Here is a 24,836-nt window from a genome sequence, read left to right as displayed (position 1 = left end):
CCTGAAATTCATTGGCTTTGGCTTATTTTCTGTATAGAACATAAATCCGAACTAATTTTCAATGACCTCATACTGTACCTTCCCCCACGCATTTACATTACATACAAGGTGTTCGGGTCCACTGGACCCAGGTCTAATAAAAGTGTTGAAAGTGAAGGTCCTGTGTTCCCACACTCTGTCTTCCTCCTTTCTGGTGCTGCTGATAGTGTTTTCTTCTCCTCCTGCTCCGCACAAAGTTGCAACATTGTTGAAAATTCAACTATCAACACCGTCTGCTCTTACATTCCCGCACATTTTACCCTCTTTCTTTAGGGATCCAAATTTTATTTTCTCATACCCTGTCCCACCTGCAAATTAGGGGCATAATACTATAAATAAGACTTTGCCAGTGTGGTTCTTTATCACAACTGATCAAGATGGCAAAAGATTATCTGCTGCGAGGGCCATCCAATTGATTTTTGGAAGAGAGAGGTGCTTCGGATGATGATGTTGACAAAGAGGTTTCAGAATATTTCACATTTCTGAAAATTCAGAGTCTGACAGTGACTTTGAAGAAGAGGATGAGGTTGAGCACCATTTAGTAACAAAACGAAGACGAGTACCGCATCTGCAGCCAGCTCCAGGACCAGAACAAGCCCACCAGACAGCAAGTGAAGAAATATGGATGTCAATAACTGGTGAAATTGAATGGTCTTCTTGCCCAAGAAATGAGCCACCCTGCAGAGCTGCTACTGTGATAAGCCAGGGCCAACACGGCTGACAGTTACTCATGTGCAGGACATCAAGTCTTCATTTGAGCTTTTCATCCCAGATTCCATCCAGAAAATGATTCTGGATTGCAGTAATCTAGAAGGAAGATGTGTTTTTGGAGAGAGGTGGAAGGAGATGGACCAAATCCATCTAAGAATCCCAAAGGCCTACTTTGGGGTTCTTATCCTCGCAGGAGTTTTCAGGTCCAAAGGGGAATCCACAGAATCCCTGTGGGATGCAGAAACCGGCAAGAAACTTTCCGTGCATCAATGTCTCTGGAAAACTTCCACAAAATTTCCAGGATTATCCATTTTGATAACCGAGACGACAGACCAGCTCGACGGCAGAGAGACAAGCTTGCTGCCATCAGGACAGTGTTGGATAAGTGTGTGCACCACCTCCCCCTGTTTTACAACTCTGGGCCTAATGTCACCATTGATGAGCAGCTGATCCCATTTAGTTGTGAAACATATTGCTTCACGTGTAAATGTGTTGTCTTTCCACTCACTCCACTTGATTATAACTGATTTATTTTTTTAATAACATTTTATAAAAAAAAAAAAACGAGAAGCACATTAATTCATAAATGTGATCTAACAAAGGTAAAGGGAAAAACCATGTTTGCTGTTCATATGGCTTGTAATTGGGATGAAGTAAACATCTCTTGAGTGATTTAACATATAATTGTTTGATAGTGTTAATTTGAAAAGCCAAAACTCTAGCGGGTCCACCAGACCCAAGAACACTGGTTGAGTAACAAAAATATGAACACCACACAAGGGTTAAATGGAAAGAACAAATTACACTTCTTTGAAACCTTTGACGGATGTGCTTTTAAATGTAACATTTTATTTAAAGTTTTCTATTTTCTGTTTTTATATGTTACCAGGATATAGAGTGCTCTGTGAGTAATGGATGTAAAACTGTTTACATCATCCTCAGTCTAATATTAAAATCTCAGAAATCAACATTTCATTTCCAGATAATTCTAATATTTACAATAACTCTGGGCCTCATCAAGGTACCAGTGATGAGAGAAACACAAGTGTGTAGACTTGCTGACTAGTCTACACACTAGTGTAGATGGCGCCAGTGTGTACGGCTTGCTGTCTGATTCTGTTTGTACTAGTGTTTTATTTTTACTTTGTTTTAAAACATGCTAACTCTCTGTTTGTATATGATCGTCAAATGCTGCTGGCTATAAGATCCTCTCAGTTAAAAACTCTTTATTGCAATCGTGGATATCAGGGAACCGTCTCCCCACCACTCCTGTCAGGAGTTCCAGCTTGTATCCGTTGCGTTCCGGCGCTACCTCAACTGAGAGGGCGCCGTAGACGCCGTGGGAAACGCAGTGGCTTATTGGTGAGAATGAAGGCTACCTGGACACGATTTCGAAAAATACCTCACCCTATCCCGACTGGATTTGACCGCGTCAACTACTGGCACTCTCTGGACACGGCTTACACCTGCCTGACACCTGTTGACGGGCTTACGACAATAACCCCGCGCCAGCGTCCCCCCCGTCTTCGCTCAGGTGGAGTAAACCCTCAGAATCTACGGCCGATAGGTCGGGCACCCACATCGGCCGCTGAGCCACCTGTACCACTGAGATTAAGTCTTGTTAATGCACGATCGCTAGCAAATAAAACTTTTATTCTTAAGGACTTCTTTACCGATCGGGAACTGGATCTAATGCTTTTAACGGAAACTTGGCAGAGAGTCGGTGAGTCCAGTTGTTTTACTGAACTTTTCCTATGGGCTCAAAATGTGGTCATAAATATTTTGTACTTGTAAAAAAGATTTGTATGTGTAAAAAGAATTTGTGTATGCGTAAAAAAGATTTGTATGTGTAAAAAAGATTTGTGTGTGCGTAAAAAAGATTTGTGTGTGCGTAAAAAAGATTTGTGTGTGCGTAAAAAAGATTTGTGTGTGCGTAAAAAAGATTTGTATGTGTAAAAAAGATTTGTGTGTGGACTTAGAAAAAAAACCCCTGCAAGTTACAAGTATGGATTTTGACCCTATTTTTCTTCCTTTCATCTGATTGGTCAATGTCATGTCAATCACAAATGTAACAATCCAATCAGAGAACAGATGGGTTTGGCTGTCAGAGGGGCCCTTTTTTTCCTTGAAGGGTGATACAGTTGAAAGCTGGAGGATCTCTATCTGGTTGTTCAGTGATGACGCGACGAATCCTACTTCCGGGTCTAAAGTAGTCTGCGTTTAATATGGCTTTTGTGTTGTTAACATGTTTAATGCTATGTATTTTCTTCTATTTGATCTCAAAAAGCTCCTAAAACAGTCAGTGATCACTGTTGACCTCCCTCGGCTTTTATTACCACTAATCATTTATTTAAGCTCAGTTTTTAAAACCTTAGGATGTAGCTACAGCCCAGCCCATGCAGCAGTATATGAATGACTAACCTCGTATTGTGGATGGATTATCTCAGTTGTTCTCCTGGCTGAAGTTTGGTCCTTTTACAGCATCCTGCCATGCGATTACATTTGTTCCTGACCACCGAGAACACTCACGTTAACTTTTATCGAGTGGAAAAAAAGTTAGCTTGTTTATATTATGCTAACATAGCTGTGTCGCTAGCGGTCACGTAGCACATCATTATATACCAGCTAGCCCAACTTCAGTAACCCTACAAACGTCACTGCTGTTTAGTTTTCTGTCTTAATTTATGCTGGAAGTGATAGCAGAGCTGTACGTTTTAATTTGTTTCCAAAACCCCGCAGTCAGGACATGCTATGTTGTATTTAGATAGAAGCTAGCGAGCTAACTTCCTGCTAACTTCTAACTCCGTTAAATGTCATAAATTCCGTTTTCATGGATGCCTGGATGTTAAACTCAATTGTTACACCTGGTAGAGCAGAACGCTGATCATTTTATTAAAGATGAAAGACTTTAGATAGTTTTTCAACTCTCAGTAATGCCATAGTGATCGTTTGATATATGGACCTGCAGCGGAGTTTAGACCCAGACACGGCTAGTGACGTCAGACTGAACAATCGGATATAAATATCCGATAGCAGCTAGGTCCCCTAACTTTCAGTAGCTGTTGAAAGGAAAAAGTTGTGGTATATCAGTGGTTAGAAATACCATTATTACTTTAGGATTAGTTTAACACAAAGTCAGGGCTGACCCAGGACCATTGCTGTGAGTCACAGTGCACAGCATAAAAGTCCTTTCACATTGGACGCAGGATGTGCTGCTAATGCTAACTGCTAACTAAAAGCAAAGGATCCAGAATTTGTTGCGCTGGCTGCTGAGCTCTGTGGGTTTTTGCAGCAGCTCTACCTGTACTAGATGCACCTGCTCCTTGTCTTTTCTATCTCTGACTTTATGTCCTCTACAAGAGTTTCTGTTTTTTTTGCTGGTTCCTCAAATGTTCAATAAAAACATGTATGCTAATTCATAACGAAGAAAGCTTTGTAATGAAGACTGTCATTTCCAAAACACTGCCCGCCCCCACCCCGCGGTCCGCAGCGCTGTTGAAAAGGCTGTGGAAGTCCCTGTATTAAACACGTAGACCTGTGACACAAAAATCACCAAACTCTGACGACCACAGACTGTTTTCCTTCGTGGTGATGAAGGAAAACGCTGGGTTGGCATGTAAAAGGGCATTTATTCCTACGGTGGCCCCTAGAGACAAAGCACGTACAAACTCCAAAACACTTGCAAACTCCAAAGCACATGCAAACTCCAAAACACATGCAAATTCCAAAACACATGCAAAGTCAAAACACTTGCAAACTAAAAAACACATGCAAACTCCAAAACACGTACAAACTCCAAAACACTTGCAAAATCCAAAACACTTGCAAACTCAAAAACACATGCAAACTCCAAAACACGTACAAAATCCAAAACACTTGCAAAATCCAAAACACTTGCAAACTCAAAAACACTTGCAAACTCAAAAACACATGCAAATTCCAAAACACAACGGAAGTGCTCCAGGACGCTAGGGGCAGTGTTGAGCTCGAATTGCAAAATAAACGGCAAGTTTGTCTGTATGGAACGGTCTAGTCTCCGTCGCGCTTCCCAGGTTGCCTAGCAACCATGATACTAACCGCTGGAAACATGTCATACAACTTGGTTTGACAGAAATGAGGGAGAACATATTTTGTTCATTTGTTTGTTTGTTTCTACAAGAGCTTTGTGTGATTTGATAAGTATCTGAGGCTGAGACCACAGGACAGTAAAACATGATTTTTGGGCTTCATTTCTGTACTGAACAGTTATTTCAAGATTAGTTAGTAAATAACAATTAGCTAATGTTGTTCATGAGACTAAAGTCATATCACTTTGGTAATGTAAATATAATATGGCCAATATTATAGTTATTATATTAATCATTATTAGCTATTACAGCAGTGAACATGAACTCTGTGTCAAATACTGAGCTTCAGTACAGATTCAAGTTGCAGTTATTTATATGTCTTATCACCTTAAATCTTCACTCAAAGACAAGTATCTTTGACAGTGCATATATAGGTGTATCATATATAAGAGACAAATGTTGTTCCTTCATGCTGGCATTACTAAATTTGGCTCATTGCTTACATATATTTATTAAAAGAAAATGTACAAGCTGTGATAACTGTTTCTGATAAAATGAAGAGTAGACTGATATATGAAATATTCCTTTATTGGGTGAGAAAATCAGACCATGTCATAACTGCTTTAAGTCATACAGAATAGATATCAGAGCCTTAAACAGGCTGGCTTCTGCTAAATGGGTCAAACTGGGCAGAAAGTATACAAACACATAACATCCTTATAGAATATGATGTAACACTATAGATCAACTTACCTCAGAATATATAAAGCATATAAACAATTACAGCAATATGATGCAACAAACACAGCAGTACTACTAATCCAAAATACTCAAAGCTTCATAGAACTGAAACAAACATTTATTTTTAGCTCCATTCTGCTGCTGATACATACTTTAGGTTTCTAAACATTACACTTGTTGCTGCCTTTCATAGTGTGTAACTTGAAGGCCCTGAGTACTTTCTCCCACACTGAAAACACTGGGATGATCAAATTATTTGAACATTACCTAATAAGACTGATTCAGGACAGACAATTAGTTATTTTAAACTTTTCTAGCAGTCCTTCACAAACAGGGAACAGTCTGTCTATTCTCTCCATCTGTCAGCTGCTGCTGGCTCTTCCTCCTCCTCTTCCTCACACACTGTTGAGTTTGTCCTGGTGGATCATCAGGGGTGCAAAGCCTCACAGATGATGTGCAGCAGTGTGTCCCTCAGTCTGTCCTCACTCTGGACACTTGCAGGTGTCACACATGGAAATCAAATGTGTGATAAGCTGCAGGATTCAAACACAAGTGTAACTTATAAGCACATGTTCATACTTTTATTACACAATCAGAGAGAAAGAAAAAGAGAGCGAGTGCAGGACAGACAGACAGGTGACAGTCTCAGGTGTACACACTGCTACAAAACAGCACAAAAGAAGGAGGATTTAGTGTTTGTGTTATTAAGAAACAAGAAGAGTTCCCAGATGGTACAGTGGACACATGTGTGACCCCTGTGATTAAAGCATCTTTCTTTCAGCTTAACGAGTGAACCGTCAGCTCGTTCAAACACACGTTAAAGTCTGTTTGGCTCGACACCACCGAACAGAGGCAGCAATATAACATAGCTAACATTAACAGTGCAGTGGATCCTGCTTGTGCCGTGATATTCAGGACTGCAAACCGAGCAGCATCACTGACTTTCAGCTTGTTGTGTTTGTGGATATATGACTGACTTTAATTATCCACAAAATCATCACAATCTCTGTAAGATTAAGGTCGACTATATATATATTTTTTGAAGTAAAGGCTTTAAAACCAAGTTAATTCTGAAAGTACAGACATCGCTAATGTCACATAACTTTCCCGACATGTGGCCAACAAGAATGGTTTAATGTTCTTCATTAAAAAAATATTTGCGCATAAATAAGTGACATAATATTCAGTACTTACTTCTGAAAGTTTACTCTTCCTCCGCTCCGCTTCCACCGTTTTTTTTTCGGCAAAATTATCCACACCACCACCGCACTATGAAGTCTGGGATATGTTGGGCCATGAAGGCTACACTGACCCATCCTTAAAATTCAGGGAAATTAAGGACGCATTTGAGGGCCGCATTTCGAGCAGCCTTTGAATTGGGAAAGCCTTCTCTTGTCGCTGTGACGTAATCGGCCTTAAAATGCGGCCTTTAAGGCTGCAAACCCCAAATCCGGTCATTGGTACTTCCTGGCTTGTGTAGTTACTAGGTAACAAAAGCTCAACACTGCCTCTAGCGTCCTGGAGCACTTCCGTTGTGTTTTGGAATTTGCATGTGTTTTTGAGTTTGCAAGTGTTTTGGAGTTTGCAAGTGTTTTGGAGTTTGTACATGTTTTGGAGTTTGCATGTGTTTTTTAGTTTGCAAGTGTTTTGGATTTTGCAAGTGTTTTGGAGTTTGTACGTGTTTTGGAGTTTGCATGTGTTTTGGAATTTGCATGTGTTTTGGAGTTTGCATGTGCTTTGGAGTTTGTACATGTTTTGGAGTTTTATGGAGTTAAATCAGGGCCATAATGTTTGTGTAGTTAAAAGAAAAATTTGAAATCAAAAATATGTAAACTGAAAGCAAAAGTCACATTTTTCGAGTGAACTTTTTAAAAGAAAGAGTTGGATTTAAAATAAAATCAAACGTTTTGAATATTTGTATTAACTGAAAACCCAATGGTTCTTTTATCTATTTCTCTGAGTAGACTTTATTTAAAATTTTTCAGTAATCTTTTTTTCATTATTATTATTTTTTTTAAAAATCTATTCAGTCTCAGATTACATTTTTTCAGATTCAGATCTTTTAAATTAATGTACAAAAAAAATTCTTCAGGTTCGGATTTTTCTCTCAGCTTCAATTTTTTTTTTCACTTTCAGATCAGGGTGTGTTCATTGTGAAAACCTGGCCCCACCTTATCATGCGAATTCCTGAGGTCAGTCCAGACGCTTTTTTTTGCACACACCCGAAACTCTGGCTGATTGGGACCCACACCCAGTTTCACACCTTGGCTCAGGCGATTAGAGGATCATCAGGGGGTCCTTTTGTCCCTCTGTGGGGGGTTACTCCCACTAGGTTTATATCTGGGACTCTCCACCATTTGACCTTAGAACTGAAGAAGCTTCTCGGATGAGAGGTGAAACGTCTTCAAGCAACTTAAAGAAGTCCAGACGCTTTTCTTTGCAAGCTCCTTTGACTACGATGACCTGGATGACTGAGAACCTTCACAGACATGTAGCTTAACACATTAACTGTAAGAGCTACGGAATGATTTTAATGCTGTATAAACTATAGTATGTTAAGATTTTTGTGTTTTTAAATCTAGTGTCAATGTTATATTTGTCATGATTTAAGAAGCTGTCAATTGCATAAAACTATCAGCAGTCAATCATTAAAAAGCTGGGTGTGTCGCAGTCACATCCAGCAGGTAAGTGAGTGGGCTCTTGCTCCAAAAATGCAAGATAGCCCCCATAAGATCCGACATCACAGTTTATAATTTGAGACAGTATGTTGATTCAGTCGCAAGGAAAATGCTGCCTCTAGAAATACAGAAAAGAGAATGCTGCACAAAAGAACTCACCAGATGGACTGGTTTTCTTCTGTTTAAACAGTACCTCTAAAGCATGTGCTACTTAATCTCAAGAATCTGCAGCTAATTTTTGCAACCAATCACCATGCACACACCCATCTATAACTGAATGTGTGCACATAAGGATGAAAGCAGGCAGATTTAACTTTTAAAAAGGTTGCAAATATATAATTCTAGTTATGTAGTTCGTTGTTATGATGTAGGTTTAACAATACTGATTCTGGTCCGGTGAGATCTTTTAAAAGCTTTTTTTTAAAAGAACTGGTTGTGATATTTTTCTTCACATAAGGCTGTTCTGTTGTGTTCATAACTATCTATCTCCTCTTTTTTATTTGTATTTCTTTCTACATTGTAGATACAAACTGAAGATGTGAAATATATCAAGTAAGATATATGGAATAATGTAGCAAAGAAAAAATTAATAAATAACTCTAATAATAACTAAATATGTCTTATATTTTAGATTCCTGAACGTAGTCACCCTTTGCTTTTTTGACAGCACTGCAAACCCTTGGCTTTCTCTCAATTAGCTTCATGATGTAGTCGCCTGAAATGGTTTTAATTTCACAGGTGTGCCTTGTTAGGGTGTTTGTGGAATTTCTTGCCTTCTTAAAGGGGTTGGAACCATCGGTTGTGTTGTGCAAAAGTGCATAATCAGAAGAGATTTGTTTGGGCCAAGAAACACAAGGGATGAACATTGGACCAGTGGAAATCTGTTCTTTGGTCTGATTAGTCTAATTAAGATCTTTGGTTCCACCTGCTGTGTCTTTGTGTGACGCAGAAAAGGTGAACGGATGGTCTCAACATTCATGGTTCCCACCGTGAAGCAGGGAGCAGGAGGTGGGTTGGTGTGGGGATGCTTTGCTGGTGACACTGTTGGGGATTTATTCAAAATTGAAGGCACACTGAGCCGGCATGGCTACCACAGCTTCTGCAGCAACATGCCATCGCATCCAGTTTGCGTTTAGTTGGACCATCATTTATTTGTCAAGAGAATAATGACTCCAAACACACCTCCAGGCTGTGTAAAGGCTGTTTGACCAAGAAGGAGAGTGATGGAGTGCAGCACCAGATGGCCTGGCCTCCACAGTCACCTGACCTAAACCCAATCGAGATGGTTTGGGATTGGATGGGCTGCAGGGTGAAGGCAAAAGGGCCAACAAGTGCATCTCTGGGAACTCCTTCAAGACTAGGCAATTGCATTAACAAGCAGTTGAGCAGGTGTACAAAGTGGCTGCTGAATGCATATTGCTAATAAGCGCATTCCTGTGCCTACATTTAGACAACATCCACTTACCATAAAACAAAAGTTCTAGCATGCTGACTGCTAGAAGTATGTTTTGTGTATCTGTGTATTTGTTACACCAGTGTGTAACAATATCACAGTAATAATAGCAATGTAAGACATGGAACATGTCTTTTTTGCATGTGTAGGTGTATGTGTTTTAATTTGTTTTGCTCATGAAACCCTCGCTAAAGGATATTTTCCTGAAAATGATAACCTTCAAGTATTCCCTTGGTATTTCTGAAGGTATTCTGAGGTGCTATCGTTCTGTTGCTCTGAATAAAGGGCAGTGGGTTGGGGGTATTATAAAGTGCAGATGAGTTGCTAAGGTAGGACTGTATGTGGGTGGTTGTCTCTCAGGAGTTTTTCTGGAAGCTATGGAGGTCACAGTAGAAAGGTGCAGTAAATATGCTTTGTGCCAGCACAATGTTGGGAGTAAAATCCTTCTCTGCTCACTCGATGAGAATATGATTTTTTGCACTGAAGCTTGCTTAATCCATCCTACATACCTTAGCTAAAAACAGTCAAGCCTCTATTTATCATTTGGTTCAGTTCAGTTTAAATTTTATATCTCCAAACCAGAGCATAAGTAAATTTTAGACACCTTACATATGTAAAGTCAAAAGACCCTAAATAATGGCAATGCACCCGTTAAAGATCCAAACTTTCTAACAGGAACGGACTACGGAGACCTTGCTAACAACTTGTACTAACAGGTGGAGAAATAATAACAACCTAACAGGGACAGCTCACAAATTTCTGACTTACAAGACATCACAAGGGTAGAGATTGTTACATTTTAAAATATATAAAACTGTGTTTTAGTATATTGCCATGGAATTAAACATTTCTGAGGTCTGATTGGTTCACAGTTGCATCCTTTATACCCTGACTGTAGATATTAATGCCACAGAAGAATAAAACACCATTAATTGTAATTTGTAATTGTAATTTACTTTTTACAAACATGCCTCAGGACAAAAGCTGTTAAGTGACAAATGCAAGTGTTCAAAGGTTATATAATTTTCACTCAGAACAGTGGAAAAGGAGCCTATTAAATTACTTGTGCATTTTACATTAAAAATCTCACATTATCTTACCTTGCAGAGAGATTAGGCTCAACTGATGGTCCCAGGGACATGCTAACAAGTAGCTTATTAGTTAGCAGTGATTGAAGCTACAAAATAAAATACACATAGCACCTTTAAAGCTTTCAGGCAGTTACAAAAACTGATCTGTCAGAGAGGTCCCTCTTAAAGACAGTAGCATTTTGTATAATTCTGAAGGTACTGCGCTCATTTCATTCTCCCTGACAGTAATCCCAGCCCTAACCCTTTAAAGAAAAACATCAGATCAACAGAAATCACACAAATTTGGATTTGAAACTGATTTTCGCCAAAATATGACATGTTTGTATCCCAGCGATTTAAACTGATACAATGTAATGTGTAAATAAAAATACTCCTAATATTGCAAAAATATATATGTAATGTCTATATAAATTATGTTTTAGAGGGAAAAAGGAAGGAAGAGTACTGTAGAAACAGTAACCACCTTAATTCTTGGGCCACAAAAACCAAGTGAGTGAGAAGCACTTTGTAAAATGAGGTCATCCCCACACATCCTTTGATCCCTCCATTCTTCATCTTGGAGGCAAGTGGCATATAAGAGGATCTATCTTTGTGAACAGTTTTGAGCCTCCAAAATTACAAACAAACTAAAGGCAGGGGATCGATACAGTGTGTCTCACAGAATGATGAAGTGGCACTTCAGAGGGTGAAAATCAATGTCGCATTCCCTTTCTCTCCTTCTCCTCTCGCCATCCTTCTTTGTGGGTCCTAACCTAGCTTCACAGTCCTTATACCACGGTGTTAAAGTGTGTATGTTGCTTGGAGCTTGGTCTCACACTGTGATTTAATAGTCCTTTGTTTTTTTTTTATTCCTTTTTAGCCTGGAAGACCCCTGCCACTATGATGTGTGAGCACACCCACCAATAATGGCCCATAGGATACACAGTGAAAGTAAGTGCTTCTGGTCTGATTTATGATTGGAATGTTCCTTCACCCTTTACTGTCCTTCTGAACCTCAGCTCATTTGTTGAGGCAGTATCGATCAGGATTACATAGCAATCATTAAATCATAGCATGGCACTTGACATGAAACTGCCAGCATGAAAGCAAATATTTAGTACAACACATGCACTGGACAAACAAGTTCATTTCTGTGCATTTTTATAGCTCATGAAGTGTTGGAAGTGAAGAAGCCATTTACAACTTTGGAAAAATAAAAGGAAGTTGATTATATATATTAAACAAAGAATTAACAAAGCTTCCCAAGGAGAAAATTGGATTTCAAGTGCTCTGGCAGTGGCTAGAAATTAATTGTAGCACTGTGGCAACTTTTGAAGATCGCATTCACAGCAGAAGGAAGCATATTTTGCCTCAATACTGGGACATTGTCCCCAAAGAAGTATAGGATTAGGTTTTGTTATGTGTTACTTACTGCTTGAGTTGAACAGTTTCAGTATCTGTTTTGCATTTACTGCTTTCGGTTAAGAAGGAGTTTTTCAATTACTGGAGCATGATTATATTTGGGTTGGGATTTTCAGGTTATGGCATAGACTAATGTACATCATTCATGTTTGTCTTAGTAATATTGTCTCAATATCAGTTCCCACTTAAATGTAGTACTTTTTGTGATGGATTCTATCAGAAACATTGGTAAGTTGTTTGATGAGCATGTACTGTACAAATATGTACAAAAAGAAAAAAACTGTCTAAAGTAGCTGACAGTTTGTGGTGTAGGTAAACATATGGCAGTTTCAGGCTGCTGGTTGGCACATCTGTAAATCTGATCAATATATTTATGGTCCTCACAAGGATTAGGGTTCATTGATTAGAACAAATATATCAAACTGAAGTAGTACAGGTAGTTAGTATAGATAGTGTGTAAACTGTTTGCCCACTTCCTGATTTCCTGTATTTTGTATGTTTGTCACACTTAATGTTTCAGCTCATAAAGCAAATTTAAATATTTAAATCACTTTTTCACACAGGGCCATGTAAGATTGGATTTTTGTTTCCCACTTAATCGTAAACAACTTCATTTAGAAACAGCATTTTTGTTTTTATTTGCGTTATCTTTGTCTGATATTTAAATGTGTTTGATGAGCTGAAAGATCTAAGTGGGACAAACACACAAAAAAATTAAAAAAAAAAAGAAGCACAACTGTAGATTTCAGTTGTGGCCTGATGATACATCCCTATAGTTTCAAGAGGTTTTATCTAACAAAACCAGCAGGACGGTGTATGCAAAAAGAAAACATTGCCAGCATTGTGTACTGTGATTTACAGTTCTTGTAGTGATGAGTTATTATTTGCACTGATAACCGTGTCACTTCAACATCATCAACATTGTCTCAAAATTTCTTTAGTACCTTGAATGTAGTCATGTTCCCTTTTTCTTGTACAGTCTTTGCATTACTTGTCTCGATGTGTGGATGTATAGGACGTAATCTGCATGCACATAATCTGTATGAGTGAATGTATTCTGTGTTTGAGAGGAGTCTGCAATACTGTTCAGGGCGTTACTTGCTTTTGTGATGTTGGTGAGCTCTGAGACAGCCCCTGTTGGTGCTGGAAGGCAGCGCTGTCAGCTATCTTCCTGTCAGCCCTGCCTCAAGTTCTAGAGCTGAAAGATGAAGCCTGAGACAGGTATCCACGTAGTGAAGTAGTTGGGGGAAATAGATATGCATTTATCTTACTCCCCATCTATAGTTATCTATATACCGTATGTAGCTACAGAGTCTATTTGTCTTCTTTTGTTTGTCTTTGTCTCTCTCCAGGGGTGCAGCATGGGGTGAAAGGCTGCTGTGTTTCAGCAGTGAAATATTCATAGTATGTGCAGGGAGTTTGACGAGGAGCACTTGACACTTCCATAGTCACCACCCTCATTTTCATTTCCTCTCTGGCGCTGGCACTTTACCTCAGAGCTCCGCTGGTCTTTCATTCAACACTGTATTATAGAGGCTCAGTACATGATGAAAACAAGCCCACAGCATGCTGCTTTCACATTTCATCGCTGAGTGAATGTGATGTTAAACAAAGAAAAATACTGCATATTAGTGAATATTTTAGCTGTAAATCTCAAATATGAATTTTTATTACTATTCTCTGAAGGTTTTCATGGTAAAATTGTTCATTGAGATGCTTTTTGCCATCCCTCTTGTGCTGCGATAATAGCAACTTGGGAACATTTTCAGTTTAAATTCAAAACGGATGATATATTCAACATCGGTTGTACCTGACTTCCAACATTTCCCTGTCTTACATCATCAGTCAAAAAACTCAGCCAAACACACCCAGTCGGATTACAGGTTTAATTACAGAATATCACGATAAAATAGAAATAGAATTCATATTAACAAGACAGGATTGGTCTAGTGAAAAAAGTCTGACCTCTTTCTAAAGCTGCATTGCACCTTGCCCCTGAATTATGGAATTATTGATTTGGTGCGTCTCTGTAAAGAATTCAACATTTTCTACCTTTTTATTCTCTTGTATAGTGATAGTATCTTAACAGCATCTTATCTAAATATAGGCATCTATCCCAGAAATAAGGAAGTAACTCAACCAAAAAGGTTTCAATATAAATAACAATTTTTCCAGTTTAGATTTCTATAAAAATTCATGTGAGAAGGTTTAACAACAACAAACCACAGGATCATAAGCTCTTTTTTAAAGGAATTATGTGCAAAAATCTCATGTCATCTTTCATTTTTTTATATTTTGCTAATAAAATGGAAACTACCTGCTGTGATTTATTGAAACACCTGAGCATCGACAAAGACTGTCGAGCAGATAGTCAAGTTCATACATACACACTTGCACAAACTTCTCATAATGTGCCTGGCAACTTCTCTCAGTCCTGCTACCGTTCACAAACACACACACTTCCTCTTACAAAGCTCTTCACAATAAAATGAGCCATGTATAATGCAAATGCTCTTTTAAATGTATTAAACATATTGCACTCCTTTTAAAAGGAATTGCAAAAAATTTTCTGAAAACTTTCATTGTGATTATTTTACCATTATTATTACAAATTATAAGTTGATTGATAAAAATAAATAAACCAGTTAAAGAACAACAGGAAGATGTGAAATAACAGATAAAAAACAAAAACCCACATATACTGAATAAATCAATAGCCTAACACATAATAGTTCTTGTTTGTTTATACAAAATCAGTATTCATATGCATCATGTTGAAAACAACAATGTTGATATTTGTAAATAAAAAATATTACATTTATTAATCATGTAAATTTCCTGCACCTGTCATAGACGTCCACATGATGCCCAAAAAAATTACCCAGTCCAAAGTTCAAATGTTGAACATCTTGATGTCGAGGCTGTGTCATGGTTGCATGTCCAAATTGCGAAGTTCGGATGTCGTCTAGATGTCCAGAATTGGTCATGGACCAACGGACACAATATAGACACATTTATCCAACGTCCATTGTTTAGCAGGTAGGAACCTGAGCCAATAGGTGTGCTATTTAAGCTGTTTTAGTCTGCTTACAGCTGCTGTGCATCTGCAACTCACTTTGCAACCCACTGCATCTGTATCTGTTGTAATCATTGTCACATCTGTTGTCACTGATGCCTGCTTTGTTGCTGCTGCTCTCTTTGCTTCGAGGCTTCCATGGTTTAACATGAAAGGCTGGTGAGGTCTGCTATCAGGACATCTTGTCAATATATACTTTTCACCAAATAAAAATAGCAGTCGACCATTCGCCTTTTGACTTAACTCTGACTTTTAGGTTTCCTGGGAACCTGTTGGGTGTCAAGTAAATATACTTCCAATTTAATTATATTTAGCTTCAAAGTTTTTCTGACTGTCAAATAATATTTAGTACAATAGTATTCATGTACACAAACAGCAGTATTACCTTTTTGACACTATCATGTTTTGCTAAGAGATGCTGTGCTTTTTTAGCAGGTGCTTTAGTCTTCTATCCATCCACTTTCGCTTAACAATACTCTCATCATTACAGGCAGATGTGAAATGTAAACATGAGATCCGAGGTTAAATGTCACATGATATTTCAATGCAAACTATAACGTGATATTTAGAGTCCTCATATATTAGCATAGTTTCCTTTTTTTTATGACTCAGATTAGATTTTAATATACAACCCCCCCCCCCCCCAAAAAAAAATAAAAACCACCCAAAAGATAGCAGAATGGACATTCCCAGTAACAGCAACAGAACAAATTGAGAATCAATGCATATTTCCATCCCCCCCCCCCCCAAAAAAAAAAAAAAGATGCCAACATTTCACATAGACCAGATTACAGCTATCCTATTTAGTCCGACCTTAACTACTTTAGCTGGATACGTCACTGACCTGTATGTAGAAAGTAGTTAGCCCACTTATCATTATAGTCGTCCAGTCTATTTAGCAGTCTATATGATAATCTTTCATAAGCTGCCACTTGTCCCAAAGAGGTATACCACTGAGAGAAGGTAGGAGTCGATGAGGCCTTCCACTCTTCCACCAACAGCTTCCTCCCCAGCATAATCGCCGTTTGTACCCAATGAGCAAGAGAAGTGGATAAGTGACTCAAAGCTGAAGGGTCTCCTAATACATAAAGACTGTTCATAAATGGGACCCCTTGACCTACAACCTTCTCTACTACAGTGTGAATATGAATCCAATAATCTTGGACTTTGGAGCACCCCCAGAGCAAATGTTAAAGTGTGCCACTTCCTTGCTGGCATTTCCAGCATGCATCATCAGTCGCTAGACCCACCTTATGTAACCGTGAGGGTGTCCAGTATACTCTATTTAAAATCTTAAATTGAACCAATCTTGAACGCAATTCGCGTGACATTTTTTTCAGATTCCTGAGGATGCCATTCCATTCCTCCACTGTAAAGTTGAGATTTAAGTCCATTTCCTACGTTCTTTTGAGGGACAGTGTGTTAGGATCAGAAGCTAATAAAAGCATTTTGTAATAAGCTGATGCCTCTTGTCCACGCCCAAAGGTTTTTTTTATTTCCTCCAGAAAGTCTCAGCTTAAAGGGAACTTTGCGAATGAACCACATGTATTGGCCATCAAATTTCTTAGTTGCAGGTATTTCCAAAATTCCTGTCTAGGTAAATCAAATTCTTCTGCAAGTTTTCCATGTGATTTAAATATACTATTTTTATAAAGATCCCCCAACACTGTTATACCTCTCTGAAACCAGAGCTTCCAAAAGAAGGGTAGTTTAGCAATAGAAAGTTGGGGATTATACCAAATACCAGCAGATTGGTTAAGATATGGATCAAATGTGAATAATTTGGACATTCTTTTCCATACTTCTTTCAAATGAGAAAGTGCCGGATGTGATTGGATACGGGGGGACAAATTAGTTGATAAGCTATATAATGGTGTAAATGGCGAGCAAGCAGTACTTTCAATGGAAAACCAAGGAGGCGCTTTCTCAGGGGGTAAGAACCAATGTGCCAAATGCCAAAGAGAAAAAGCATAATGATATAAAAGTAGATTAGGCATCCCTAACCCATCTCTGTCCACTGGTTTCTGCTGTTTTCTCAGATTCAATCTAGGCTTTTTATTATTCCATATAAATGCCTTACAGAGCTGGTCAAATTGTTTGGTGTATTTCAAAGGAACATGAATTGGTAGAGCCTGCAACAAATAATTGAACTTAGGTGTACATACCATTTTGATTACGTTTACCTTTCCCCACATTGAGAGATACATCTGAGACCAACGCTCAATATTAATTTTCATATCGCTGAGTAAAGGTTCAAAATTGATCTTTATCAGGTCTGACAAATGAGGCGGGAAGGTGATGCCTAAATACTTAATGCCCTTCTGAGGCCAGGAAAACATACAGGTTTGAAAAAGTGACCTAGGACAATAACTAGTTAACGGAAGGGCCTCTGATTTGGTCCAATTCACCTTATAACCAGAAATAGCTGAAAACGTATTTATTATTGCCTGCAAGGAGTTTAAAGACTTTTCTGGGTCTGATATAAAAAGCAAAATGTCATCGGCGTAAAACATCAGTTTATGACAGTCTCCCCCTATACTGACACCTGGAAAATTGGGCTCCCTACGAATAGCCACTGCCAGCGGCTCAAGGGCCAGAGCAAAAAGAAATGGAGAGAGGGGATCCCCCTGCCTGGTTCCTCTACCTAGTTCAAAAGAAGGCCCTATTATTCCATTTGTGAGTACTGATGCCTTGGGGTGTACATATATAAGCTGAATCCAATTAATAAAGCTTTTGGTAAAACCGAAACACTCCAAAGTGGCGAATAAATATCTCCACTTGACTCTGTCGAATGCCTTTTCGGCATCCAGCGAAATCGCAGCTATGGGAGAATGGCTGTCCTGAACCGCCCACATAATATCAATTAACCTCCTAATATTATCAGCTGAAGAGCGTGAGCTTATGAAACCAACTTGATCTACATGTACAAGAGAGGTTATTACCCGGTTTAATCGATTAGCCAGAATTTTAGATAAAATCTTACTATCATAGGAGGTCAGACTTATCGGTCTGTAGCTTTTACAGTCAGTGGGGTCATTATCCTTCTTTAGGATAAGTGTAATGATGGCTTCAGATAGTGAAGGTGGGAGCCTACCCTCTTGAAAAGATTCATTATAAGTGTTTAAAAGCAGTGGCGCTAGATCTTCTGGAAAGGATTTATAAAATTCAGCCGTATATCCATCCAGGCCTGGTGCTTTATCAGAGGGCAGGTGTTTAATAACTCCCACTATCTCTTCAACGGTAATGGGAGCGTCCAAATATTTCAGTTGATCCACTGTCACCTTAGGAAGATTTAAAGATAACAAAGATTTCTTTATATCACTCTCTGAAATGCTTGATTCCGAGCTATAAAGATCTTTATAAAGGTTACTAAATATTGTATTAATTTCTTTAGGTTTAAAGAAAAGACGTCCATTATTATCTTTAACAGCTGAGATCATAGCCATAGTCTCTCTCTGTTTAATATATATTAGCATAGTTTCCTAAATGTTGCCAATACAATCAAAGGCAGCTAAATTTGACACATAGGTTTAAACATTTTTTGTTTTTATAAAAGTTTGACCTTATTTGACTTCGAAGATGAAATCAGAGGTCTAAAGTTACATATTTAGAGACCCCATAATATCATAATACCCCAGCATGCCTATATGCTGTCAATATAAATAAAATAGATAAATAAAATAGTTCTGTATAGCATTAATATCATGTTGACCTTTAAATCAGTCTGTTGACCATAAAGGGGAGGTCAGAGGTCAAATGTGACATCATACTTTAAATATTATAAGATACTTTCTTCATGTTGGCAATATACACCTGACTTGTAAGAATCATAGTTTTTAAGTCATAAAAAAAACCAATAAATCATTAAGCTAACCTTGAAGAAATTGGCTGTAAGCCAAATTTTAATGGATTGTTAACATGACCTCACTCGATATCCCTTTCATTCATAGCTTTTTGAGCTTACAGATAGACACACACACACACACTTAAACGCTAACAAATCCTTAACCCACTTGGCAAAGGTAATAAATATAGAATTGAAGTATATAAACTTACATTAAATTTCTCCACGTGTCAAAAGCAGAAAACGAGCTTTCATGACAGGAGATTTGTTAAAATCCACGACTCTTGCTGCAAGATGGCATTGAACTGCTCTTTGCTCGCTGCATAATTCTCGCTGCATCGTACTACTGTAAAATTAGTCTCAGAGGGAAAAGTAAACAGAGCCTGGTAAAAGTTGAAAATCACATCGTCATTATATTTTTATGCCGCCACCCTCGTAAGTCATCCTCACAGAGTCCAGGCCTCTTGTTCTGAACACTGCAGAAATATCAATATGGATTTAGGAGACTCCCTGAAGCAAGGTCCTCAGCTAATTAAATCTGTAATCACTTTGTACTGTAAAAACACAAGCAGGGGAGGTGAACAGAGGGCTATGTGGTGGTTTAAATGCAGGCCGGTGGAGTTTTATTTAACAAAGACGGCTAATTGGGTCAGAGCTCTTTATCCTCATAAAGTTCCAAGGTTTCTTGCTATTTGGACAACTTATGGCACTTCTGACGACATCTAAGAAAGTGAGAGAAAAGAAGAGAGGTTAAGTCGGAGATGGAAAACAGCCACTGTTGTCAAGGCTACTGCAAACAGCTATTTGATATTGTCTTCGGGGTTTGAAGTCTGTTGTACAATGTAGAATGTAATGAAATACACAGGAGCTGCGTGGCAAGAATGCATTTAGCGGGAGATGTTACAGAGGTGTACAATATCATGAACTCCTTCCATCTTTAATTTCTAGAAGGAGAACCATTCAGCCATGTTGTAAATATGATCCAGTCATTATCAGGTCAGCTTCATTCAGTCTTCAGGCATCTCGAAATTCTCAAAGATTACTGCCTTGTGTGGTATCTGCATTTTATCACACCTTCTTTAATCACTTTATATGATGATATTTGTGCAAAATCAATGAATGAAATTAAAAACTAAAAATAAAGTAATAATACATAATCAAATTGACTGGAGCTGGTGATAAAGGTTTAGGGATATGAAGTATAACTAATTAAAGTATTTGAAACTAACTGATTAAACTTTGTTTCTCCTACTCGTTGACACTAGTAATACCTGCCTTGGATTTTATTTATTTATTTTTTTTTGGCCTTTTAACTGGCTTTATTGATAGAAACAGAGAAGATTGACAGGAAAGCGTAGAGAAAGAAAGAGGGGAAGATGTGCAGCAAAGAGCCACTGGTCGGACTTGAACCAGGGCCGGCTGCTTTCAGCCATGCGGTATATGGGCACCTGCTCATAACTGAGCTGAACCAGCGCCCAAAGCCATCTTCTTTAGCTAATTATTAATATCATCAATACACAGTAATAGTTAACTATCCACTGCAGTGCAATTGTTCCAGTAATAGGTTATAAATGAGGAATGTGGATTATGTAACAGGTGACATCTATAAAAGCAGCATGATTTAGCATAATTTTGATGTAATAAATATGGCTGTCTGCATAGACGGGCATAAAAACCGAAGGATTGTGTGAAAGCCTAAGTATTTTATATTTTGCTAACACAGAGACAGATTTTTAAAAAATGATCTTGAGCAGTAATCCTGCAAGCTTTGTGATAGTCTTTCAAAGTTTTTCTTCAGACAATGGCTGCTTTTTCACTTCTTTTCAATCCAGTCCTCGTACCTGGCCATTTTCAGCCATATGTTTGTTTGTTAAGCCACTTCCATGAAATATGTTGTTCCCATTTAGTTAAATATATTATACATGAGTTAAAAAGGCATAAAATATCATTTTTGCACCATGAATGTGAATCCCAAACAGCTATTAGCTGAAAACTTGACATGACATGCATGAATGGTGTGCAGTGTGTTCTTAAAAAATTTGAGGAATCTGGACAATGAGAACAGCAGATGAACAGTATCTGTTCTCACAGAAATAGAAAAAAATACAGCCATGACACAGAGCCAAAGAGATCCATTTGGCCTTTCAGTTGATCCATCTACTGTTTGTGGCTGAATGGCTGTCAAGGAGTCATTCTGAAGTCTTTATTTTAGAAGCGAGACAAAATTTTAGAGAAAAAATTCAAACAGTTCTGGAAAGAAGAGAAGGCTAGCTTTATGGGGATATTTAGTGTATCATGGTAGCACAAGGTATTCACAAGGTACTACCGTCTTAAAATGGACAGAAAGAAACGAGCTCTGCCTAGATTTTACCTTGTGCTCTACATATTACCATACTCCTTAACCATTTTGTGCTAGAGAAATATTTAAAATGGTTCCTCAAAGATGAGAATTTTCTTTCTTTTTGCATTTTACAACCAAAATCCAAAGCAAAGTTTCTTGTTGTTGAAGAAATTTGCAATTCTATGTAAGCAGTTTAGATATTAAACATGTCATACCTCCTGTTTACAGTAAATAGCTGCAAAGCACACTTCATTAAAACTTTAGAGCGAAGTCAAATTAAGAAACAAAAGGAGGCTCTTTCTATGGATGTTCTCACTATTTGCTCTCTTTTCCCTCTGAATTTTAAGCCTTAAGGAGTCACTATGTATCTGCGATTACCATTTGAGCTGCAGCTCTGAGGTGCTGACCTCATGCTGCCTCCATTCTCTGTGTTACTCACATTTGTGTCTGTCCCCAGGGCTCTTCGTCTAAAGAGCCTCGACTGAAGAGGCAGGCGGGCCAAGCACAGTATGGCGGGGTTAGACCTGCCCTGGAGAAATCTTTACAGCGACCTGATTTCACTCAGTTGCTCCCCTTATTCCCCAGATCTCACGCTCATATTCACCTGATCCTGTGTCAGAGCCATTTTGGGTGGAAAAACTTCTTTAACAACAGTTAAACTAGAGCAAGATTTCAGAATCCAGTGATTGTTCATGCGCTGCAGCCACAGTCCTTGTCCCCGAGATCTTCGTTTCTGTTTAATCTAGCACATAATTTCATTCATTGTTCGAAATCTTTCGTAATGTCTGAGAGATCTGATCGTGACCATTTTCACGAATCTCCCTCAAAATTGCACATTTTCAGTATCAGCCCAAAAGCAATGTGTTGAAAAGAATCTCTCATCCCAGCTTGTTACATGTATCTCACAGGGATCTGAATTAATATTAGCGATTGGTCCCCAAGTCACGTTCATCCCCATCTTTTCACTCTAGCATCTGGATTTAATTGGTGCTACGCCGTAAAGCCACAGCTGCTCTTCCTGTTAGAACAATAAATTATCCCAATTAGGAGTTGAACAAAAGAGGCTGTCTGACACAGCAGCCCACTGCCATGCCTAGAGATTGGACTGCGATGGAATGAGGCTTCTCGCTGACATGAAGCCGCACCAAAACACCTGCCCCATCATCTCTCTGATCAAAATACAGTTCCAGTCCAGGGAATATATAGAACAGAAAGAGACTGCTTTGCATGACTTGCAAACATGAGAGCTTCTTGTATATAAATGAAACAGAAAAAGAATCACTGTGTTTGAAATTAGTGAAAGGTATATTGTGTAATTGCTGGGCGGATGATTAATTGGTGTTTGGATGATGGGTTGTGGATACAGCCGGGTTTTCTGGCAGCTGCCTTCCATATCGATGGCACCAGTAATGAAGGCAATATTGACATAGGGTTCAGAAAGATGTGGAATGGGAGGAACAATAGGAGCATCTGTGCCTCTCAGTAGTTACGAGTATAATTGAGACCATATTTTAGCTTGCTCTTTGAAAACTAGCCTTACTATATTTCCCTTCTCCTTCCCTGACAGATGAGACATATTTATTTGCCACAATGTCACGTTCAGGAGCTTTGGCAACTCAGGCGATCTACCGTTTAAAAGAATGTAGGCTATCCACCACTACGATGGCGGCCTGTGTTGTGATTGACACTACTTCCACATGCTGGCCTGGCCACACCATCTCTTTGTCTCACCGCTTGCTGTGAACATGCCATTAAGCCAGTCAAAGTTTGACAAGAAAAATGAAGTGTGCCGGTTCCTGTGGCCTCGAGTGTCTCTCTGAATAATGAGCACATTGCCTGTACCCCCCTGTCTCCACTCCGTGCCATCAGTTTTACTCTTCCCCTTGAAGTTCTAGTCTGCTGAGAGAGTGAAGGGGTCTTTAGGTTGTCGCGTGTCCAGGAAGAAAAATGTGGTCATGCAAATCTGTCAAACTAAATCTGTAAAACCCAGAAAAGAAGCGTATGATGAATGAAGTATATTTTTATTGATATAATTCCCCCATTTCATTTTACGGCATTAGGACGGGGAGTTCTGTTTCATAGGAGCTGTCCAATATGAGGGAGCGTCATAAGATGTCGCAAACAGCTGCAATTTTGCGAGCCAAATTAGCTGGCACTGTTTTCCTTGTTGACTTTATTTCACTGCTTTTTAAAACACAACAAACGGCTGAGCAGCGCTGCTGGATCATAGCATCATAGCTGCCTTGCACAGCAAACACTGAGAAGAAAGGGCAGCTCCACTGCTACTTCCTTACCCAGCCTTATTTCTCCCAATTACCAGCGTGTGAGCAAACAGTATGACATGACTGACCTCCTCTCAGAGAGCTGTGGTCATGACTGCGAGGCTCTCTCAGCTTATTATGACAGAAGTGTTATGGTAATAGAAGGAAAGTCTGTGCCGTGGCGATAGCACCTCAGGAGCGCATAGCCTATTATCCTCCACTGTGTAGTGGTAGTAATGGTGAGACAGAGGGCATCCTATCTGTTATGGTGATGATGCATTTTGAATGGGTAGTGCCTATTATATATCAGTGGATGATAATGCCAGGAAAGAGCATCCTCTGGGTATGGTCATGATGCCAAGAAATGGGTGAAAGGGTCTGAACAGAATATACAATGTGCCATATCAGGTTTATGGTGATAGATTAAAGAGAATGGCAGGATCTTTTTTTTTTTTGAGCTATGAAAATTGGAGGCTAGCCCCTGTGTTCAAAGAGCGTGAATATCCAGGGAAAGGAAGACAATGAGGAGCATGTGTGTACGTGTGCATACAACAAACAAGAGCCACGCAGTCAAAGGAGAATCTTAGTTAGCTGTCTGCTTGGCGCTTCGCCGCCCCTGTGATGTATGTTTATGGCCCATCATCTCTAGCCAATTACCCTGCCTCAGTGTGGGAGCACTGCACCTTCTCATCACAGCCGTCAGTGTCTGAGTGTGGAGAGAGACGGTGACAGTTAACGTTCCTGGACATCTCCTGGCAAAGTGCTGTTTTCCTTAGGGGACTCTTGAGATTCATCTTTAAAAGTAAGCCACTGGGTAACAGAGTGTGTTGAGCCTTATAGCTGCTTTGGGAATTGAATGCTTGTTTATTGTATGTATGTTTGTGTGTGCATATGTGCGTGTGTGTGTGTGTGTGTGTGTGTGTGTGTGTGTGTGTGTGTGTGTGTGTGTGTGTGTGTGTGTGTGTGTGTGTGTGTGTGTGGACGGTGGGTGGGGGGTGCTAACGCATGTGTCTGTAGGTGTGCATGAGTGCTGTGTGGGTGCTGTAAGTTGGAACAGTATCTCTGTAAACTTTGTAAATCTCATGTTTCCCACGCACTCCTGTTTCCATCATTATGGCATTATAGGATATGTG

At 39.1% G+C, this 24,836-nt stretch overlaps 1 protein-coding gene across 1 annotated transcript in view; it reads left to right on the top strand.

Moving 5' to 3' along the window:
* The window catches only part of mgat4c (mgat4 family member C), a 106,372-nt gene that overhangs the window by 19,948 nt on the left and 61,588 nt on the right, over positions 1-24,836 (top strand). The window contains exon 2 of the mRNA XM_085411134.1: positions 11,640-11,710. The gene's annotated coding sequence lies outside the window, so the exon portion shown is untranslated. The remainder of the gene's footprint in view (positions 1-11,639; positions 11,711-24,836) is intronic.

Source organism: Rhamphochromis longiceps, linkage group LG7 (genome assembly GCF_057381845.1).
Source record: "Rhamphochromis longiceps isolate RC_006_pf linkage group LG7, R_longiceps_female_GT1.1, whole genome shotgun sequence".
Classification (NCBI taxonomy): domain Eukaryota; kingdom Metazoa; phylum Chordata; class Actinopteri; order Cichliformes; family Cichlidae; genus Rhamphochromis; species Rhamphochromis longiceps.
This window is presented reverse-complemented; position numbering and strand designations above follow the sequence as displayed.